Source organism: Triticum aestivum, chromosome 3A (genome assembly GCF_018294505.1).
Source record: "Triticum aestivum cultivar Chinese Spring chromosome 3A, IWGSC CS RefSeq v2.1, whole genome shotgun sequence".
In the NCBI taxonomy this organism is placed as follows: domain Eukaryota; kingdom Viridiplantae; phylum Streptophyta; class Magnoliopsida; order Poales; family Poaceae; genus Triticum; species Triticum aestivum.
This window is the reverse complement of record NC_057800.1, coordinates 11,030,674-11,054,739: the sequence shown is the minus strand read 5'-3', so window position 1 is coordinate 11,054,739 and position 24,066 is coordinate 11,030,674. Positions and strand designations below refer to the sequence as shown.

The window sequence follows — 24,066 nt, the reverse complement described above, 5'->3', positions numbered from 1 at the left end:
AAGATCTATAGAGATAGATCAAGACGCTTGATAAGATTTTTCAATGAGTACATACCTTGACAAGATTTTGAAGTAGTACAAAATGGAACAGTCAAAGAAAGAGTTCTTGTCTGTGTTACAAGGTGTGAAATTGAGTAAGACTCAAAGCCTGACCACGGCAGAAGATAGAAAGAGAATGAAAGTCATTCCCTATGCCTTAGCCATAGGTTCTATAAATGTATGACATGCTGTGTACCAGATCTATTGCATACCCTACCACTGAGTTTGGCAAGGGATTACAATAGTGATCTAGGAGTAGATCACTTGACAGCGGTCAAAATTGTCCTTAGTGGAATAAGGATATGTTTCTCGATTATGGAAGTCACAAAAGGTTCATCGTAAAGGGTTACGTCGATGCAAGTTTTGACACCGATCTGGATGACTCTAAGTCTCGATCTAGATACATATTGAAAGTGGGAGCAATTAGCTAGAGTAGCTCCATGCAGAACATTGTAGACATAAAAATTGCAAAATACATAACGGATCTGAATGTGAAAGACCCGTTGACTAAGATTGTCTCACAAGCAAAACATGATCACACCTTAGTATTCTTTGGGTGTTAATCACATAGCGATGTGAACTAGATTACTGAATCTAGTAAACCCTTTGGGTGTTGGTCACATGGCGATGTGAACTATGGGTGTTAATCACATGATGATGTGAACTATCGATGTTAATCACATGGTGATGTGATCTAGATTATTGACTCTAGTGCAAGTGGGAGACTGAAGGAAATATGCCCTAGAGGCAATAATAAAGTTATTATTTATTTCCTTATTTCATGATAAATGTTTATTATTCATGCTAGAATTGTATTAACCGGAAACATAATACATGTGTGAATACATAGACAAACAGAGTGTCACTAGTATGCCTCTACTTGACTAGCTCATTAATCAATGATGGTTATGTTTCCTAACCATAGAAAAAGAGTTGTTATTTGATTAATGGGATCACATCATTAGGTGAATGATATGATTGACTTGACCCATTCCGTTAGCTTTGCACTTGATCTTTTAGTTTGTTGCTATTGCTTTCTTCATGACTTATACATGTTCCTATGACTATGAGATTATGCAACTCCCGTCTACCGGAGGAACACTTTGTGTGCTACCAAACGTCACAACGTAACTGGGTGATTATAAAGGTGCTCTACAGGTGTCTCCGAAGGTACTTGTTGGGTTGGCGTATTTCGAGATTAGGATTTGTCACTCCGAATGTCGGAGAGGTATCTCTGGGCCCTCTCGGTAATGCTCATCACTTAAGCCTTGCAAGCATTGCAACTAATGAGTTAGTCGCGGGATGATGTATTATGGAACGAGTAAAGAGACTTGCCGGTAACGAGATTGAACTAGGTATTGGATACCGACGATAGAATCTCGGGCAAGTAACATACCGATGACAAAGGGAACAACGTATGTTGTTATGCTGTCTGACCGATAAAGATCTTCGTAGAATATGTAGGAGCCAATATGAGTATCCAGGTTCCGCTATTGGTTATTGACCGGAGACGTGTCTCGGTCATGTCTACATTGTTCTCGAACCCGTACGGTCCGCACGCTTAAGGTTTCGATGACAGTTATATTATGAGTTTATGAGTTTTGATGTACCGAAGGAGTTCAGAGTCCTGGATGAGATCGGGGACATGACGAGGAGTCTCGAAATGGTCGAGACGTAAAGATCGATATATTGGACGACTATATTCGGACATCAGAAAGGTTCCGAGTGGTTCGGGTATTTTTTGGAGTACCGGGGAGTTACGGGAATACGGGGAAGAAGTATTGGGCCTTATTGGGCCATACGGGAAAGAGAGAGGGGCTGCCTAGGGCTGGCCGCGCGCCCCCCCAAGGCCTAGTCCGAATTGAACTAGGGGGAGGGGATGTGCCCCCTACTTCCTTCCCTTCTCCCTTCCCCTTCCTTGTCTCCTACTCCTAATACTTGGAAGGACTCCTAGTTGGACTAGGAAAGGGGGAATCCTACTCCCGGTGGGAGTAGGACTCCCCAGGGCATGCCATAGAGAGGGCCGGCCCTCCCCTCCTCCACTCCTTTATATACGGGGGCAGGGGGCACCCCATAGACACACAAGTTGATCTTCGTGATCGTTCCTTAGCCGTGTGCGGTGCCCCCCTCCACCATATTCCACCTCGGTCATATCGTTGCGGTGCTTAGGCGAAGCCCTGCGTCGGTAGAACATCATCATCGTCACCACGCCATCGTGCTGACGGAACTCATCCCCGACACCCTGCTGGACCGGAGTCCGGGGATCGTCATCGAGCTGAACGTGTGCTGAACTCGGAGGTGCCGTCCGTTCGGTGCTTGGATCGGTTGGATCGGGAAGACGTACGACTACTTCCTCTACGTTGTGTCGACGCTTCCGCTTTGGTCTACGAGGGTACGTAGACAACACTCTCCCCTCTCGTTGCTATGCATCACCATGATCTTGCGTGTGCATAGGAATTTTTTTTGAAATTACTACATTCCCCAACAAATACGGTGATCATGCACATGATGGCGAGGCGAGAGCGAGATGTGGATTTTTTCTTCAAGTACTTGGTAGACGAGCATGGCCATCTGAAGGGACTGTTCTGGGCTGATAGTCAATCGCGACTTGACTATGAGGCTTTCGGAGATGTCATTGTTTTCGATAGCACATACAGAACCAACAAATACAATCCGCCATTCGTGCCGTTTGTCGGGTTGAATCACCACCGCAGCACTGTTATTTTTGGCTGTGGTATAATTTCTCATGAAACAAGGCAGGCATACGAGTGGATGTTGCCGACCTTTTCTGATTGCATGGCACAGAAGCATCCGATATCTGTGATCACATATGGGGACCTTGCAATGTAGAGAGCAATAAGGGTGGTCTGGCCAGACTCAAACCATAGACTATGTATATTTCACACGTTGTACGCCATCTGCATGATGACGACGTAAAGGAGGAATTCAGATCTTTCATTTATGATACTTCTTTCATTGAAGAGCATGAGATAAAATGGATACAATTCTTACAACGGAATAAAGTAACCAGTGAGGAGTCTTGGCTACATCAGATGTATCAGATGAGAAAGTTGTGGTGTGCTCCATATCTTGAGGGGCGTTGTTTCCTAGGATTGAGCAGCAATCAGAGGAGTGAGAGCTTGAACTCTGTGCTACATACGCATCTTGAGGGTAAGATGTCGTTGTTTGAAATGCTAGAGCACTATGAGCGTTGCCTTGCGTCGCGACAGATTAACGAAGCTCTCCATGACGTCGAAGCCTTGCAGTCCGTTCCATTTACAGAGGAAAATGCTTTGCCGCTTGAGAAACACGCCGCAACAGTTTTCACACCTAGTGTCTTTAAGATGGTCTTATGGAGCATAGATGCTGTCAGCAAATGTCAGATCAGAGAGATACTAGATGGATCAGAAGATTCCACTTATGTTGTGTCCAAGCAGGAAAGAATGGATAAAAAGTTTGGAGTGCGCATTGAAAAGCAAGGAGGTCTTTTGCACAAGGTGAGTTGTTCTTGCCGTAAGCTGGAATGCGCAGGCACACCATGTTCCCACATTTTTTACATATGGATTTTAAAACAAACAATTCTGCCCGGTTGTTGCGTTCCCACTAGGTGGACTATGAATGCAAAATGTGCATACGCACCTACCAGAAAAAACCAGATGTATGACTATTCGGTAAGCCTGCAGAGGTACCGCGAGTTGCGGAATTGTAGTCACGCCGCAAGTTTCAAGGCATGCCACTCTGATGAGAACTATCACCGTCTAAAGATGCTTTTGCATGCACAACATCATGGCAAGCAATCAAGTTTTGAACAAGCTGACAGCAAGGAGTCAACTAATGCTCAGCATAACAACATTAGGTTTGGCCCGTTGATGCCGCACTCGGAGAAAGTTGATAAGGTTCTGGATCCCGTGCATGTGCCAGGATGAGGTGCACCGAAGAAAAGGCTGCAGGGAAAGACAAACAAGTCAAGATCACAGAATATCTGTGGCTATTGCAAGAAACCATGTCACAATCGACGTAAATGCGCAAAATTGCTAGAGGTACGAAATATGTTCATATTTATTTTTTGCATGTGTTTTACTCATAATTGATGTCCATGTGATTTATTGTATTCTTCTGTGTACGATCTCGAGGCTGAACTGTGATATCTACATACAACATGAACCGACGATGAGCCAGAGAAAGTCGTGTGCCATTCAGCTTTGTGTGACGTGGTCTTTACATTCTATTTCATCGTGACAGTAATTTAGTGAAGTGCGGTTGTACTGCCATGTTACTGTATTAGTTCGACATCTTTCATTTCCATTTTCTGTGTGTATCATTTGATGTCCAACTTTAAGAATGATGATGTATTTCGACAAATTGGGCACTATGATTCTTCACCCTTACTATGGTTGTCATGCATATTCATAATCATCATGCATATTCTTCATTTACAGAGCAATAATGACTGACGTATTTTTTAAATAAGCGGGGCCCACTGGGGTGTGCTTGGAAATCTTTGAGAAACCTCCATGCACGTTCATTTTCGCTGCATGCAAATCGGGCGGCAGCCGCTGTGCCAGTAGCTATCAAGGCCTTGATGAATCACTATTCACATGCAGATCCCCAACTCTTGCATGCAGGTCCTCGACTCTTGCATGCAGGTCCCCGACTCTTGCATGCAAGTCCCCGACTTTTGCATGTAGGTCCCAAATTATCTTGTACATTGTGACCCACATGTGCCAAACATGTGTATGAAAGAAAATTTTGAAAAAAATTATTTTACAATGCCCCCTTGAGGCATAGACCGATGTTTTCAGCAGTCAGTCTAGAGGGCATTATAAATTCAAAAAAATACAAAACTTGGAAACCTAGTTTTGTTTGTGGAAGATATCATGTGTGCCAAAACTGAGGTGATTTGGAGGTGGTCGAAAAAATGCCCGCATTCCGGAGGGACCATTCGGTCTAACTTAAGCCAGTTTTTGAAAAAAGGTGAATTTTTCCACCACCTCCAAATCACCCAAATTTTCTTGTACATGGTGACCCACATGTGCCAAACATGTGTATGAAAGAAATTTTGAAAAAAATTATTTTATAATGCCCCCTTGAGGCATAGACCGATGTTTTCAGCAGTCAGTCTAGAGGGCATTATAAATTCAAAAAAATTCAAAAAAATACAAAAACTTGGAAACGTAGTTTTGTTTGTGGAAGAGATCATGTGTGCCAAAACTAAGGTGATTTGGAGGTGGTCGAAAAAATGCCCACATTCCGGAGGGACTATTTGGGTCTTAACTTAAGCCAGTTTTTGAAAAAAGGTGATTTTTTCCACCACCTCCAAATCACCCAAATTTTCTTGTACATGGTGACCCACATGTGCGAAACATGTGTATGAAAGAAAATTTTGAAAAAATATATTTTGCAATGCCCCCTTGAGGCATAGACCGATGTTTTCAGCAGTCAGTCTAGAGGGCATTATAAATTCAAAAAAATTCAAAAAAATACAAAAACTTGGAAACCTAGTTTTTTTGTGGAAGAGATCATGTGTGCCAAAACTGAGGTGATTTGGAGGTGGTCAAAAAAATGCCTGCATTCCGGAGGGACCATTCGGAACTTAAGCCAGTTTTTGAAAAAAGGTGAATTTTTCCACCACCTCCAAATCACCCAAATTATCTTGTACATGGTAACCCACATGTGCGAAACATGTGTATGAAAGAAAATTTTGAAAAAAATTATTTTACAATGCCCCCTTGAGGCATAGACCGATGTTTTCAGCAGTAAGTCTAGAGGTCATTATAAATTCAAAAAATACAAAAAAATACAAAAACTTGGAAACCTAGTTTTGTTTCTGGAAGAGATCATGTGTGCCAAAACTGAGGTGATTTGGAGGTGGTCGAAAAAATGCCCGCATTCCGGAGGGACCATTCGGTCTAACTTAAGCCAGTTTTTGAAAAAAGGTGAATTTTTCCACCACCTCCAAATCACCCAAATTTTCTTGTACATGGTGACCCACATGTGCGAAACATGTGTATGAAAGAAAATTTTGAAAAAAATATATTTTACAATGCCCCCTTGAGGCATAGACCGATGTTTTCAGCAGTCAGTCTAGAGGGCATTATAAATTCAAAAAAATTTAAAAAAAATACAAAAACTTGGAAACCTAGTTTTGATTGTGGAAGAGATCATGTGTGCCAAAAGTGAGTTGCTAAGGCCTTGTACAATGCAAGGTGCTTAGGGGAGTTGCTTATAGAAATAAACCAGGCTTTTCTTAAGCACAAGTGCTTATTTGTACAGGGTAGACGCATAACTAGGCGTCTCTCCTATAGAAATAGGCACCAGTGCTTCAGAAAAACCCTGTTTATTTTTCTAAGCACCACCCTAAGCATCTAGCATTGTACAAGGCTTAAACATGCATCACCAAAATAGTATTAACAACTAGGAACACTAAACCAGAGTAGCAGCAAACTCTTAACATAAACGGCAGATCAACCACCGCTCAGCATAGGTTCAGACACACCATAGGACATCAGTTTTAGAGTCGAACAACAAAGAAACATAGATAACATAAGAGGACATGGCGGTCCTGGGGCAGCAGCAGCACTCTAGCAGCACATCACTTCTCTCCCTTCTTCAATGCATGTTGTAGGGCTCATTGACTTTGACAATCTCGAGGAAGCGTGCGTAGGCAGCATGTTTAGCCAAAGTACTGGCACTATGCTTCTTACCATGTCCATTGCTAGTGCTGAAGGCATGCTGGATCATGCCATCTATGCCGCCACAGATCACCTTGCAACAGAAAGGGCACCCAATCTTGCCAAAGAAACGGTACTTGATCTTCCCGGCAATCAGATGCCTCAGGGTGTACCGGCTCTTGCTGTGCCTGCTGCCCATGTTGTAGTCCACGTCGTCGTCATCCTCTTGTGAATTAGTGAATTGGTACATATAGAAGAACTCAGCTAATCTATTATGGTACATTGCCTTTAATTACAATGTTTTCAAAGCACACATGTGTAACATGGCAACTATCTATTTGCTAGAAATAAGGCGTATGTGCACATACATAATTGAGCCAAAGATATTGACATGCATAAATATGGACGGTGGAATAGTTGCATTTATAGATTACTGCACAAGTAGTACATAATTAACACATGAAAGACTTCATGAAGTGGCTTGGTTTAATGATATTTGATACTTGTTACAGGTGTAATTCTAAATGGAATCAGAAAAATGGCTTCATTATACTCCTCCATGTTTCACACAAGGGGCGTTTGTTCTATCTACTGGAATGAAGAAACCATTATTATTTCTGACAGCGGCAATACTGCTTCTCCAACATTGTTAGACCCTGATAAGTTTCAGAAGGAAATTGGTAAAGGAGCTATGGGGTGTCTCACTGCTCATATTGATGAGAGATGTGGCTGTGATCATCTAGAAACATACTGTGGAAAATTGGCTAGATGAAATGTTTTGATTTTTTGGTATCCAGTGGATATGTAGTGTCAGCCCATAATTATTAAGGGAGCGATCACTTCCTTTGCAAAATAGAAATCTGTATAGAATTTGCAAATGGAACATCTATGAACATGTGTGCAAACTAATCATCTATGAACATGTGTGCAAATTAATTCATCTACATAAACTAAAATGAATCAGGAACTGCAACATTTTGTCACTGTCCTGGGGAAGCCAATGGAGAATCCTGCCATATATCCATTGTTTAACCCACTTTTTTCATTAATGTATCCCTGCCATGAACATTTTCTTGTATTTGGGTTCATTACCCCACTTCTTTCATTAATGTATCCCTTGTGAAACTTATGCTCATCTAGTTAACAAGACAAACCCCAATGCCATGAAAAAAAACCAGAGTATCTGCTGGAATCAGAATGTGAATCAGATTTAAAAATCCACATCCAACATGAAGATCTATGCTAGATCCCTACAATCCTACATACGTACAACTAGCACACCCAAGTGAAATTGATGCTCATCTAGTTAACAAGAAAAACCCCAATGTCATGAAAAAAACAGAGCAAAAAACAGAGTACTACCTCAGATAGCTCGTCGATGGCATCCTCGTCGAAGTCGCTGCCCTTCCTGCAATCTACGCCGAACTCCTTTATGGCGTTCTCCTCGAAGAGCTCTTCGATTTCGTCATGCACCTTGCGCTTACGCCTTCTCATCTCCTCCTCCTCCAGATCTTCCCCGACCTTGTGCTCGCCGACGGGTGACTCGACGGCTGCGATGGCAGCGGGAGCAGGCAGAACGGTCGCTACACCGCCAGCTTCTGCCGCTACGGCGGACTCAGCCGCTCCACCCACGGCTGCAGCCATGGCAGCAGACTGCTCTGCTCCGATGGTTGCCTCCGGCTCGTCCGCCGCATCTTCACGCCCGCGCTTCATCGCCGGTCGAAGACAGGAGGAGGGAGGCGTAGGAAGGGAGGAGGGTGGTGAGGAAGGAGGAGAGGGTGGTGAGGTAGTGAGGAAGGAAGAGAGGGTGGTTAGGTTCGGGAGAGGACGAGGGTTTTCTACCTGATTTGGGGAAGAAATGCACTGCTCCTGCCTCTTGGAGTTACCGAGAAGCCGCGGGTGCCGATTTGACTTGACACACCCACCCGGCCGTCCCCATTCCACGCGGGGACGTGGCGGTCGTGCACGCGGTCGTGCACCTCCTGCGGTTTGCCATCAATTGCTATCAGTCTCACAAGTGGGTCCCTTGTCATCCACACAACCGAGCCACCACATGTACCACATTTTTCTTTCTCCCCGTCTCGACCACTCCACATCTTTCTTTCTCCCCTTCTCGACCAGCGCCGCCGCCGCCGCCATCTCCCGACGACCCCTCTCTTCGCTGACGGTGCGCGGCCGCCACCAACTCCGGCAAGTACGTGAGATCTCCCCTCTTCTTCCCTTCCCCAACCACGTCTCCCTACGGAGGCGGATCTGAGCCGATTGGTTTGGACTGAACATTAGTTTTTGGATTGGATCTTGATTTGGTTTCTATGGTTTGAGACCAAATCAATCAATTAGTTTGAGCCACCACTACCACCTACTACTGCTTCAAAACCAAGAGCCGCTGTTGCCGGACGGAGCTCGTCGGCTCTCTCAAGCTTTGACGCCATGTCTGATCTAGATTCATGACGTGCCCTCGCATATGGCTTTGTCCACGGTTTGAACCTTTGGATTCAATCCAAAAGTTGAAAACGGTTTGGACTGGGTTGGATGACGAGCATGTATAGTTCGGTTTGGTCTAGATTCTAAATGAAAATATCTGGATTGGTTTGGTTTTGATGTGTGCCGTGGATTGGACTGGTTTTAGTTTGGATGCCGAACTATTTCCAGGTTTAGATGAGACGGGCATTGTCATTGTCATTGGCATTACTTTATTACGTAGATGATAGAAAATAGATTGATTGGCCATTGCCAGTATAGGTTATCACTATGATTTATTATATGTATGATCTTTGTATTGTACTATGTACAATTCAACTTAGAGTTCAACATGTTCTGTGTAGAATGGAGGAAGCACAATGTGGACGCTGCAACTCACGGTGCCGGACCAGCCTTTCTACTGCCACACTATTCGGCATCTACTTCCAGCCTTCTTTTGTTGTTGCAACGGTAACAATTTATATGAACCTTCTGACAGTACATTCTTTTTGTTTTTTTGCTATTTCCACTAATGTATTGTGTCTGTTATTTGTTTTTATCTTACACAGATCGTACCATGCAATGTGAGATTGGCATTCAATGAGCTCATCGGAGACACCGTGACCTTCGACGCTCTTGGGGGCCCATACACTATGCAGGTCGAGAAGGGGCGAAAGATAACCCAGATAGGAGGAGATGATTGGGATCGTTTCATCGCCCGCATGCATCTTAGTGGGGGCGAATTGATCAACTTCTCCTTCAGAAGAGATAGGCCCAGGATTTCTGTTATCTATCTAAATTTGATTCCGGATAGTGAGGATGAAGTTCATGAGGAGGAAAATGGTGCTGATTCAGATGATGACGATTCAGATGATGATGAGAACCCACTTGTTGAATACCTGTATGCCCAAGGACTCAGACTGGGCGACGAGGAAATTGGCAACCTCTGGGACATGCTTCCGCTACGTGAAGACTACCTAGGGAAGCCATTCGTGACCCGCCTCACAAGGACGAATGTTAAACAGCATATCATGGTATGTTACTTAGTGTCATAATTACATGATATGCATGCTTAGTTAGTGTAGTAGTTCATATGATATGAATGTTGTAGTACTGTGATGAGAGGCCTAGTTTAGAATTCATTTAGTGAAGAATTTTATGACATGCATGTAGTGTAGTAATATGCGATGATATGCTTAGTGTACGCAGTAATCTAATGATATGTCTAATTACTATAGTAATTTGATGCTTGGCGTATAGTGTACTCATGTGATGATATATATGCTCAGTGTTGAATCCAATGATATATGTGTCTTGAAGTGTATGCTTTGTTGATAATTGCATGTGACATGATCATATATCATGTCAACTGTTTTCAGAAATTACCTAAGAGGTTACTTGATAGCTGTGGCATCGACCCGGACGAAGAAGGCATGGCTGCTGGACTACGCCTTAGCAGAACGGGCTCCATCACCAGCTGTGCCTATGCAGTGGACACGGACGGTCGCACTGTCTTGAGCAGGGCAGGGTGGAAGAAGTTCCTTCATGCCAAGAATCTTCCGGTAGGACAGGCCATCTTACTCACTGTTGCGAACACCCGTCGCCATGACTTGAGGATGATGATCACCATCCCCCTCATTTAGAACTGGGGTGGGCCATGTATCAATGTGAAATGAACTTTTTATGTTAGCTCTTGTTTGCGAGTACTTGTCGTGTATTACCGTACCTATATCTACTCATATCTAGGTACTATTGCTTGTGATGGATTGCAACTATTATTAACTGGTAACTAATGCTCTACTAGCTATGATTATTCCACTGTGTGATGTTTTATAGGCTGTAGTGTGACATGGTAACTGTTATATATGGTAGAGCCTGGTCTCTAAGACCTTGTACAATGCAAGGTGCTTAGGGATGTGCTTCCACTGTGTGATGTTTTGTACGTGCCAAGTTGTAGTATGAAATGCTAACTGTTCTATATGGTAGTGGCTGGTCTCTAATTGGACCGACATGTTGAACTAGTATGAATGGTAGAGGCGTTTCGTTGTGTGCCATATCCAACAGTTCACATAATTAATTATCCAAAGATTAAGGTATGAAACCCTTGGTCATACATAGCAACATTTCGTTCCTAAAAATTAAGGTACTTCCACATTCAAACTAACTAATACTACAAATTCAAAGGAACTACTTAATACATTAACAACACATAGGGAAGTAGCCATGGTCCAACGGCTTGAGAAATGACGAACAAAAACTGAAAGAAGAAGGATCAGCCAGTAGCAGCACCATCAGCCTCCCAGCCTCACAACTTCAGCCACACTACTAGGGAAAACCTTATACACAGAACTTTAGCAGTAGCGAGGGTCCAAAAAGCACGCTGGTGATAAGTAGCAGCAGCGAGTCTGCGGAAACCGCGCTGCAGATAAAGTTCTACCAGCAGCGCGTCTTCCCCTAAACACGTTACTACTAAAATTCCCACGGCTTAGCCGATAGGCTACATATAGTAGTAGCGGCCTATAACGAACCACGCTACTACTACTTTCTTTGTAGCAGCGCTTTTTAGTCTAAACTCGCTACTGATAGAGGATATAAAATTAAATGGAACGCAAATAGAAAGGTAATTGAAAATGAAGGAAATAGAATAAGGTGAAAGGAAAAAAATGTGAAGAAAACTAAATGAAAAAGGGAAAAAAAGAGAATGGTGTACCAGCAGCATGTATCCCGGAACGCGCTATAGCTAACGTAGCAGTAGCGCCCTGTCAAGAACGCGCTACTGGTACTTCTGACTTAACCACGCGCGGTTCGTCCTCCCCCACGCCACTAATGGTGTACGGACGCATGAGATGATTTACTTTTGCTTATTGAATGCATGCTAATTTGAGTCTTATAAGATATTTTCAAATGTATATCTTGTGTTGCTCAATATCCAAGTGGCCGAGTGGCCTATGTTTTGCCGGAGTGTTGATTCATTTCCGTTCCGGCAAATTTCAGGCGCTCGATATATCCTATTTTAGCAAAGGTCATGCCGGATTTTTCCGTGAATTTTGGCATGACTTTTGCCAGAATATGTAGGAAATATCGAGTGCCCTAGATTTGTGTGTTGAGTATCCTGGTATAGTTGTCTTCGATCGATTTTCAATTAATGTTTTAACTATGAACATAGGAAATGTCTGACGACGAAAAGGATTTCGGTATTTGCAAAGACTGTGAAGACGAGCGTGGCCTGTGTGACGCGATCTTCCTTGATGATGATAGGCGCTTCAGCATCAAGCTGGACGTGAACTTCGAAGTGGATACAGTAAGTCACAACGACAAGTCTTTTTTCGTAATTAAGCATGACATATGCTTCATTTGCTTCAACTTATAATTTTTTTACTATTCTACTAGCGTATCCCCTGCCATGCCAGAGTTTTTGTATTGGATAAGATAGGTTGCAGTCGTACTATGGAGGTAAAGAAAGTTTACTTGAAGACCGAGCATGGTTATATTTTCGACGCAAAATTATACAATTCAGACGACTACACCTATTTTGGATGCAAAACATGGCGAGCACTATGCAAGACTTATGCATTTGAGCCTGATATGGTTATCACCTTTGATATTCGTTCGGAAGATGATATTGAAGGTAATACCGACATCTGGGTCGATGTGCAGACACCTCCAGTTATACCATTATGTAAGTTTCTCAACCATATTTATGTCTTTGATATTGTTTATTCAAAAATAGTTGACAACTAATTTGTATTGTCAGCTTATTTCGGTGCAAGCAAACATATCCAGCGCTTGGTAGACAGGACCTACAACTGTCCCGGGGCTGAACTAAACTGCGAGGAGCTAAGTCATTATGTTTCATGGCTTGAGGATCTTGATAATGTCAAGACAAATTTTCTTCCTGGACTTAGAAATCTTAGTACTGAAAACGTGCGACCAATAGTGTTCGTCATGAACTATGGTCACATCTATTTAGGAAGGATGGTAAGATTTTTACTATTTGTCCTCAGTGCATCTTTTCCATACATTATTTGTGAAGCTAAACTTCATTGCTAAGTATGTGACCATACGATGTTCTTCAACAGGGACTCCCGATGAATGTTGTGCCTTGTGAGATCGAGACTAAAGGTACCATGAGTATTATTAGCTTACGGCCAAGATATCCTTCATGTTACTTTAGTGCATTCAAGATCAAGGATGAATGCTTAATAGTGCAAGACTGGACCAGATATGTGATGGGGGAGCGCAGAGAAGTACTAGGGGGCAAACATATGTGCTACCCAAAATTAGGAGACAGGTTCATCTGCATGCTCCAACTTGATCAAGGAGGAGAGCTACACATGTTTTATGTTGTTTTACCTAAGAGAGAGCAGCAGTAGTGATTAGCTAGAAATGAGTTTGAGGATGATGATGTGCTACACTATTACTATGATGATAAAATAGCTAGTGTTGGTGGTAATGACTGATGATTATTATTAGCTAGTGTTAGTGGTGATTAAATAAATATTGTTGGTGGTAATGATTATGATGATGATTAAATAGCTTGTGCTGGCGGATTAGATTCAAGTGGAGGCAACATGTGGTGCACATCGAAAGTACTACTAGTCCAAACTAGATCAAGTTTGGATTAGTAGTATATTTTTGACATGCACCACATATTGCCTCCACTTGAACCTAATCCACCTTCATTTGACACATTGTTATGGACATAATGATGTAAACCTCATAACTGGTATTGTACCAATATTTGTACGATGGCGCATAAATACACTAAAAATAAAAAAATAAAAAACAATACTAGTAGCGGTGGAAAGAAAACACGCTGCCAGTACTTACATTAGTAGTAGCGTGGGACTGAACAAGCACTGCAGCTATTTGTCCTAGCAGTAGTGCGTGCGCCACGCATTACTGCTAAGCAATAGCTGTAGTGCCTTATTAGTAGCGCGCCTACCCGCGCTACTAGTGAGCACAAAACCAGCGCTACTGCTAGGGTTTTCCCTAGTAGTGCCAGCCTGGTGAACTCCAGGTTTTTTCCTGCAAAACACACATGGGATGTTGGAGGCAAGAAAATAAATATGCCAGGGGTCTTGTCATGGCATCTAATCGCACCGAATGCTAGTACAAATGATGGAGAACAAAACATCCAACATGAGCAAATTCATAGGAGTTCTAGATCCATGGATACCATCAAGAAAAAATGCTCAGTTTTAATTCAGACACAAGACTTGGTGAAAACATGCATATTCATATCAGCAACATTGATATGGCATGTTTGCAAGCTTGGGTCAGTGACTTGTCTTGTGTTTCATGGCATGACAATAATTTTAACAATAAATAGACATGAAATTGACCCAAACTCATGTACAACATTAGGCCATATGATGCATGGATTAATTCACACATAAATGACAAAATGCCAACTTTGTATAGAATTTGCAGTACTGAAATATTTCAGTGTGTACCGGTGTGTACTGAAACTGCAGTAGTGAAATAATTCAGTGTGCATGGGTGTGTACTGAAATTGTAGTAACGAAATATTTCAGTGCATACCGGTGTGTACCGAAATATTTCAGTGTCTACCACTACAACATTACAAATTTTGCCTAGGGTAGTACCGAAATATTTCAGTGCCTACCGGTGTGTACTGAAATATTTCAGTGTCCACCACTACAACATTACAAATTTTGCCTAGGGCAGTTCCGAAATATTTCAGTGCCTACCGGTGTGTACTGAAATATTTCAGTGTCTACCACTAGAACATTACTAATTTTTCCTAGGGTTCATATGATGCCTAAGGTTCACATACATCATAATCCATCCTCCAAATCCATGTACTCAAATATTCATGCAATTCATTGAGATTAAAATGCCATCTGGCATTCCCTCTCTGAGCTATTACGATCAGTATCACCACGATGTAAGCACGAGTAGTAGGAAGATGAGGAGTGGGGAAGCTTACTCTAAACATAGCTACCGCCGCCGTTCAGACGAGGAGAGCGGCGAGGGAAGTGTGGGGAACGGCGGGGAAGCGAGGTCGCGACCACTGTCCTCCTCATCTTGCGCTTCGGAGTCTCCGGTGACTCGGTTGGAGGCTGCACAATTTGCAACGGCACCTCGTGCACGGTGGGTTCCTGATCCAGTGGATGCTCTACCCTGGATCTGAACGCCCACCACCTCCGCCTAGTCCACTCGCTTGACGAATTGGCATCGGTTGTGCGGGCGGGGGGGGGGGGGGGGGCAAAGCTTTGCCCTCTCCTTCTTCGTCAATTTCTTGAGAGTGGCCATTGCCGTCCAGCTCATCTGCCTTGTGTTGTCAAACAAAGAACGGATCTCCCTCAACCTGGCCAACTTGACCTGGTCGCCGCCGGCGATCTGCACGAAGTCAGTGTTCTGGCCGCTGGCCATCAGCTCGATCTGCCGATTCTTGCTTCGATGGAAGAGGGGGTGGGGGTGGGGTGGGGGGGGTTTGCCTGAGTGGAGCGAAGTTGCAGCGGCAAGAAGGAGAAGATGACTGCGGTGGACTTGGAGGAGAGGGAGGAGATGGCCGCCGATGAGTAATTGTGGAAGGTGTAGCACCATGGCGGCGGTTATGCATTCGACGAGAGGGGCGGCAGCGCGTGCAAATTTTCCTAGGACTAAACTGCCCCTAGATTAAAACGCGTCCCCACCTAGTCACGAGTACCGGCCCCACTCATTTTAGTACTTTCGCGTACTTTCATCGGAGTACTACCCAGTACTTCGTATTTGTCTGCCGTTAGATCGACATCAACGAACGGTTCTAAAAAAGCCCAACCACTCTAAAACTTGTATATCTTTTTTAGTGTGAATTTTACAATAGTTAACCCCCATAACTTAGCAGTGCCGTGACTTGACCAAAGTTTTTGTTTAAACATCCATGGGTGCGAACATAGTGATTATGTGCTTGCACAAATTATCCATTGGTCCAATTGGCATTACAATTTCGTCTGTTAAATAATTTTGTTACAGGTGAAAACCCCGCGGAAAGATTGAGTACACTTAACAACAGAATATAGGAGATTGGCAAACTAGTAGATGGAGAGACAAAAAATTATTGTGCTCCCAAAGTAAAATTGCGGGTGTCAACTAGTAAAAGAAACAATGCCATGGTGCAGGCAGAAAGCTTGATGGGTTTGTGAGCTGAATCCACAGTGCCGACCTTTATCATCACACTGTTGGCACAATAACTCCATGTCTGGTCCGCCACACGATGGTGAGTCTGTCGAGAGCCGGAATGGGAACCGGATCTCAGGTCCATGTTTCCTGCAGCAGCGAGATGAACAAGTTCTTACGAAATCTTGTTCTTCCGATGCTGCATCTACATGGGATTCATAGGTGAGAAGACTGATCAGCAGCAGAGTGCCAAAAAATTTAGGCAAGTCCATGAAATGTGCTGGAGTAAAGATGGAAGAAGAGAAGGCAGGGACAAAAGTGACTACTTGTCTGCTGTAACTCCAGTGAGTAGCCTTAGGTTTTCCTCTCTGTAAAACATGCCTCGCTATCTGATGCACTCAGTATCTCAAGCGAATGATATTTTCTTATTTGCTATTTTTGGTCCCTGTTATTTGTCATTGTCTTAAGGCACTGAATTCCATGCTAATGTGACTAGGACAAGACTGGACCAGTAAAGGATTCTACAGCTACACTTGGGACGCTCCTCTCTTAATCGAGTGGTCCGGAGTCAAGAACATCACCATCATGTAGATGAGCTAGTAGTTGGCATGACCCAACTTTAATTGGCAGCAAGTAGCTAAGTCTCCTAGCCAGAAACATCACAGTCATGTAGAGGCAGTTGGCATGTAATTACCCTCCTTTGGAGTTCTATTTTTAACTTTTGACAGCCACTAAGCGTACGCTTCCTGGAAGAGAAAATTGACCAATACGGAGCTCTTGCTGAACCAAAGTGAGACCGAAAGCGTGAGGGACACGCGAGCATGGACAAGATGGACAGCTTATCCGAATTAATACCACACATATATATATTAAATATAAAATCACATAAGCGGGACGAAACCAAGATTATCACCTTGCTTTATTACTAGGTATAGATATAGATATAGATATAGAAGTAGTCACCGGCGGCGATGACCAAGGTGACGCCCCGTTCTTTATGAGCAGGTAGCAGTGTACTGGTTGGCTCAATTATCGTGGAAGAATTACAACTCTGAATGTAACATCCCCGTGGCGTGAGGTTGCAGTCCGGTCACCGTGATAGATGCTGCAGCCTCACTCACAGTGGAGAAATTCCAATTTTGAATGCAATTTCTTGCCGTGCCTTCGATATTCTTATTTTTGGTCGAGATTCTGTCCTTATGTGGTCTAGTGGTAGAATAAGACACGGTGGCAGTACGTCCTTGGTGAGATTGTAGTCCACAGGATTGGAGCCGTTCTTATCCTTCTAGTTGCGGGCCTGGCAGGAACCACTGAAACTCTATCTTGTTCTACGGTCTAGAAAGCTCCATGGTTTTTGGAAACGAATGCCGAGTATGGTTTAGACTATTCCTGCCACTAAACCATGCAGGTTTAGAAATGCAAGACAAGTACCGACGACTCTTTAAAACGAAGTATGAAATAATGAAACATGTAATAGCTTGAAGGGTAGCAGAACTCCTGCTGCTATGTTCATGCCATCTTATTCATGATATTTTGCTTCAGCTTCAGCTGCCGCTGATGTGTGTTTTCTGATATGGTCAAAACTTTTGTGCTGGAACCTCCAGTTTCAGTTATATGAACTCTTGCCATGGATTTCATGAAAAAGATGGTGTATGTCGCCTACAAATTCCTGAAGCTAACTGTTGTTTTCTCTCTCTCTCTCAACAGGCTTTCGCCCAACTGCTGTTTTCTTATGAACACATATTTTAAAATATCTGTTTTTGCTGAAACACATTTATTTAGACCTGGTAGAAGTTTCAGGTACAAGTTGGGAAGATATAAGAAACACATTTATTTAAACCTGCTGAAACACATTTATTTAAACCTGCTATTTTCTTTTTATTTGTATTACTGTCTGTCTGGCACCGCTTGTGGGGTAGCATTCTATGATGCAGAGGTCGGGGTACTCCCCTTGTCAGAAAAAAGAATGAAGGTCTTTGATGCCGAAGGCACAACTTGGAAGCTGGAGCCTATCAAAAAAATATCCTTCCCACCATATAAAGATCGATCGGTAAGATATCAGCCTAAAGCCAAAGCATGCACTTGCATCTCTGTCCCAAACATACATGGCCTCACTTGGATTTCCATCCATATCCATACCCATTCTCTTCTTCATCACCCTGCTGTCCACTGTACCCACATCTTCTTCTGGTCCAAGCAAGAGCAATGGCAGCGGCACTGATCTTGCCGCCCTGCTGGCTTTCAAAGGACAGCTCTCTGATCCTCTCGGCATCCTTGCCAGCAACTGGACCAGCGGTACGAATTTCTGCCACTGGTTTGGTGTCGCATGCAGTCGGCGCCGGCAGCGCGTCACCGCTTTGAAACTGCCAGGCTCCCCCCTCCATGGATCAATCACTCCTCACCTTGGTAATCTCTCTTTCCTCTCTGTTCTCAACCTCACCAATACAAGTCTCATAGGCTCCATCCCCGATGATTTAGGACGGCTTCGTCGCCTTAAATACCTATATCTCGGATTCAATGGCCTATCAGGTAGCATCCCAACCACCATAGGAAACCTCACAAGGCTTCGTGTTCTCTCCCTTTATTATAACCATCTATCTGGTTCAATCCCAGTAGATCTGCAGAACCTGCAGAGTCTTGGCCACTTCAGTGTCTTTAGGAATTACCTAAGCGGCTCAATACCCACCTATCTATTTAATAATACCCCTCTGATAACTAAACTGGACACTGGTAACAACAGCCTGTCGGGACATATACCATCTTGTATTGGCTCCTTACCAAAGCTTGAGTACCTTGACCTTCAAGTGAATCATTTCAGCGGCCCAGTACCTCCATCCATATTCAACAATTCTAGATTAACTGAAATCTGGCTTGCATGGAACTGCAACTTAACTGGTCCAATCCCTAACAACGAAAGTTTTAGTCTACCAGCGTTGCAACAGATCAGCCTGGGTAGCAACAGATTCACTGGTGAGATTCCTTTGGGGCTCTCCTCTTGTCGCTACCTCCAAACTATCTCCTTCAGTGATAATTTGTTTGAGGGTGTTGTGCCAACGTGGCTGGGAAAGCTTTCCCATCTCAGTTTCCTTTCCTTGGGTTGGAATCGCCTTGCTGGTCCAGTTCCAGTTGCACTTAGCAACCTCACTCAGCTGGGTTTACTAGCGCTACAAGGCTGTAAGCTGTCTGGAGCCATTCCCGAAGAATTTGGACAGTTGGACCAGCTCACTGAGTTGGATCTCTCAGACAATCAACTAGTTGGATCCATTCCTGCTTCTCTTGGTAACCTGTCTGAATTAGCATTCCTGCGCTTACCCAGAAATATGTTACTTGGATCAGTATCACGAACAATCGGTAGTACCAACTCTATGATTGATATTGATATTTCAGGGAACCGCCTAGTGGGGGATCTTAGCTTCTTGTCCAGTTTTTCTAATTTTAGAAAGCTCTAGTTTATTGAAATCTCTTCAAATAATTTCACCGGTGGCATTCCTAACTATGTGGGGAACCTATCGAGCCAGCTGCAGATTTTCGGTGCATCTGAGAGCAATTTAGTTGGTAAACTTCCGGCTACGATTTCAAACCTAACAGGTCTTCAATTGCTAGATTTTTCAGAGAATCAGTTGGATAGCAAGATTCCGGAATCCATCGTGATGATGGAGAATCTCCAGGTGCTTGTCCTGCACGAAAATCGCTTGTTTGGGTCCATCCCACCTCAGATTGCAATGCTCAAGAATATAGGTCATATGTTCCTCTACAACAATAAATTGTCTGGTTCAGTACCGGAGGGGATTGGTAACCTGACCAAGTTAGAATACCTAGCATTGTCTGCCAACCACTTATCATCAATTATCCCATCAAGTTTATTTCATCTTGACAGTCTTCTCCGGCTAGATGTGTCTCAAAACTTCTTGACTGGCACATTACCCATTGATATGGGATATTTGAAGCAAATTTACAGCATGGACCTCTCTGCCAACCTCTTGGTTGGTAGCATCCCATATTCGATTGGACAACTCCAAACGACAGCCTATCTGAACCTGTCACACAATTCATTTAATGATTCACTTCCAGAATCTTTCAACAAGCTAACTAGCTTGCAAACTTTGGACCTATCACATAACAGTCTCTCTGGTACAATACCAAAGTACCTAGTCAATTTCACCATCCTGACCAGCTTGAACCTGTCTTTCAACAAGCTACAAGGTCAAGTACCAGAAGGTATTGTCTTCTCAAATATTAGCCAACAATCCTTGACGGGGAATCCAGGGCTTTGTGGTGCTTCACGTTTAGGATTTCCAATGTGCCCAAGTAACTCTAAAAGAACTAATAATGGCTTCATGCTGAAAATTTGGCTGCCTACTATCATCATATCAATTGGACTTGTAGCTTCCTGCATATATGTAATGCTCAGAAAGAGGATTAAGAAGCGGCTAGGGATGTCAGCTTCTCCCGGTATGGTTGACATGCCCACCTATCACCTGGTCTCGTACCATGAGCTTGTTCGAGCAACTGATAATTTTAGTGAGAGCAACCTGCTAGGGTCTGGAAGTTTTGGAAAAGTTTTCAAGGGTCGGCTAAGCAACGGCTTGATTGTTGCAATCAAAGTACTAGACATGCAGGTAGAACAAGCGATGAGAAGCTTTGATATAGAGTGTGGTGTACTACGGATGGCACGACACCGCAATCTAATGAGGATACTCAATACCTGCTCCAACTTGGAATTTAGGGCATTGGTCCTTCAATACATGCCCAATGGCAGCTTAGAGATGCTCCTGCACAACTCGCAAGGTACAACACCATTGGGATTCAGAGTGAGACTAGGCATCATGCTCGATGTGTCGTTGGCAATGGAGTATCTACACCATGAACACTACGAGGTGGTCCTGCACTGTGACTTGAAGCCTAGCAATGTGTTGTTCGATGAGGACATGACAACACATGTGGCGGACTTTGGCATTGCAAGGTTGTTACTAGGTGATAACAGCTCTACGATCACTGCGAGCATGCCTGGAACTGTTGGCTACATGGCACCAGGTACTATTACTATCTAGCAATTTTCTTGCTCAATCTACTTCTTATTGAACCATTGAGTAATTAGGTTAATCAGGCATGCCTTGATTTCAGAGTATGGGGCTTAGGGAAAAGCTTCACGAAAAAGTGATGTATTCAGCTTTGGAATCATGCTCTTTGAAGTCTTCACTGGAAAGAGACCCACAGATGCGTTTTTTGTCGGAGATATAAGCCTGAGGCAGTGGGTTGTTGAGGCGTTTCCAGGAGAACTTGTCCGTGTTGTGGATGACCAGCTACTACAAGGGTCTTTTAACTGCAGCATGGAAGGCTTTCTTGTGCTGATATTTGAGTTGGGTTTGGCATGCACTAGCGACTCTCCTGACCAAAGGATGACAATGAGCGATGTGGTTGTGAAGCTGAAGAAGATCCAAGTGGCCTACAATAAATTGATAGCGGTTGCACGGAATGAAGCCAGTCATTGATCAACATTGCTTGGTTCGTTCTGCTATATATCAGAATAAAGGGCGAAAACCATGCAACCAAATTTAAGATGTCAAAATAAAAGCTATGATGCAGCTGTTAAGATATGCCACAGGAATAGACTAGAACCTTCTAGATCCTATCACCGTACATGATTTGGTTGAGATAAACCTTAACCGTTTTCCATGTAATCCCTAGTATTCCCTGTGTATCAAGTCCAATAACCCCTGGATGTAATTTCCAGCTTGTATGTTATTACACAATAAGCACCGCAATATAAATACATTATACGCGCCATCCTGTGAGGCGTGAGACGCTTCCTGAAATCCTACATGGTATTAAAGCATAGGTTCTTCCTCTTCCATCTAGCGATCACTACCCCGATCTGCACCCACGGCCACCACATCAACTGCCACCGGGGCTGCCCTAAGCACGCCACCCTTGGAGAAATTGACCCGAGGAAATCACCTCATGTGGAAGGACTAGATCATGCCACTAACCGGCCTGCTCGAAGGCACTGACGCCGAGTCGCCCAAGATGGTGTATGTCACAAAGAAAAGAAGATGACGGGCCAGGCACCCAACCTCCTCTACACTGCTCAGCTTACGCATGACCAGCAGGTGCTTTGCTAGCTGCTAATCTCCCTCTCCAAAGAGGTTCTAATGCAAGCCATGCGCAAGGAGAGCGCCCCGGCGACCTGGACCGTGATCAAAACCATGTTTGCATCCTAAGCACGCTCTCCGATTACAAACTTGAGAGTCACCATCGCCAATACAAAAAAGGGTAGCATGTCCTTTAATAAGATTAGAAGCCATGTGCGCTATGGGCGCGCAACCCAGCCTCTAGTGTATTAGAAAATAGTGAATATATGTTGCTTCTTCTAACCTCTTAACCAAGCGGTGTTTTTCTATTGGATGGAAGATGAGCTCACCAAATGGAGGGGTGGCCGCATAAGCTGCAAACTCATTGTATGGGTGGGCTCATTTTTCCTATGAAAACTAGCGATGTCACAGGCACAAGTGCGTTGGGTCGGGTACCATGTGAGAAATACCAACTTTTATAACACATAAAACCGTCCAGTTCCAGTCACTTTCAATCAAGCAGAAAATATCTGCGTAAATGATGGCGCGTATGAACCACTACACACAGCAGAAACTTCAGCTTTGGCCTTCAGCCACATAAGTTGGGTCTTGAAAACGTGGAAAACAAACTTAACAAAAACGAACCATCACAGAAGCAACAAGCCAGGAGCGCTTAGCATCCTACACATAGGAAACTAAGAACACCACCACAGTTTTAAAATTGGGGTTCCAGAGTGAGAACTTACATAATTCAGTGTAGACATGAGCGAGGTGATAGAGATGCTGGAAGATGGGGCTGATGGAGTGCATATACCATCTAGGCCATTCTTCTGCGAGCAGGGGCATGCCGATGTAGATGATTCCTACTATCTGTGATCTGTCATCCCAGCTGACAGTAATTCAGAGGAGGGCGAGCGAAATTATTAATCTGTGATGTAGCAATGTGTGGGATGATGCACTTAACTCACTGGATGCTGTAGTCACTGGTTGTACTTGTACCAAGTATAAAACAATCCACCATGTTGCTTCCCAACTCCTGTTAAGTGTTAACTTTTGTGCGGAAACATGTAATGGCCCGCAGTTTAGAGGATGGAGAACTCCAAATGCTATAACAATGCTTGATCGCTAAAGTGTAATCATGAATATAGACATCTCTTATTCAATAGATGAACGATACTTGCACTCTGTGAAATCTGTCAGCATGAATATAGCGGTTGATAGATGTACCAGCACTTGCTGATATTATTTATTTTGCTCGAACAATTTGTAGTAAATATGGACCCTTTCTCCTTTACTAATAGGGAGAGGGGAGACATGCATGATCACTTTTAACACATGAAACAATCTAGTTCCAGTCACTCTCAATCAAGCAGCAAATATATGCATATATGAACCACTACACGCAGCAGCAACCTCTGTTTCAGCCACATTAAGTTGGATTATAAAAACATGGAAATCAAACTTAACAAAAAAGAACCATCACAGAAACGACAAGCCAGGAACGCTTGCAAATAGGAAACTAAGAACACCACCACAGGTCCACAGTTTTAGCAAGTAGCAGTAGCCATTACAAAATACAATAGAGCAGCAAGAACCACGGTTTCAGGGTTCTAGTTCTTACAGCATCATTCATTTAAACCAGCTCAGAAACTCTCACCACTACACAAAAGTACCAAGTATAGGTGATACTTTCGAGCTGA

General features: G+C 43.5%; 1 pseudogene; it reads left to right on the top strand.

The window, feature by feature from the left end:
• The first annotated feature begins 18,342 nt into the window (after nucleotides 1-18,342).
• Nucleotides 18,343-22,111, top strand: LOC123059807 (probable LRR receptor-like serine/threonine-protein kinase At3g47570; annotated as a pseudogene).
• Nucleotides 22,112-24,066: the final 1,955 nt, after the last annotated feature.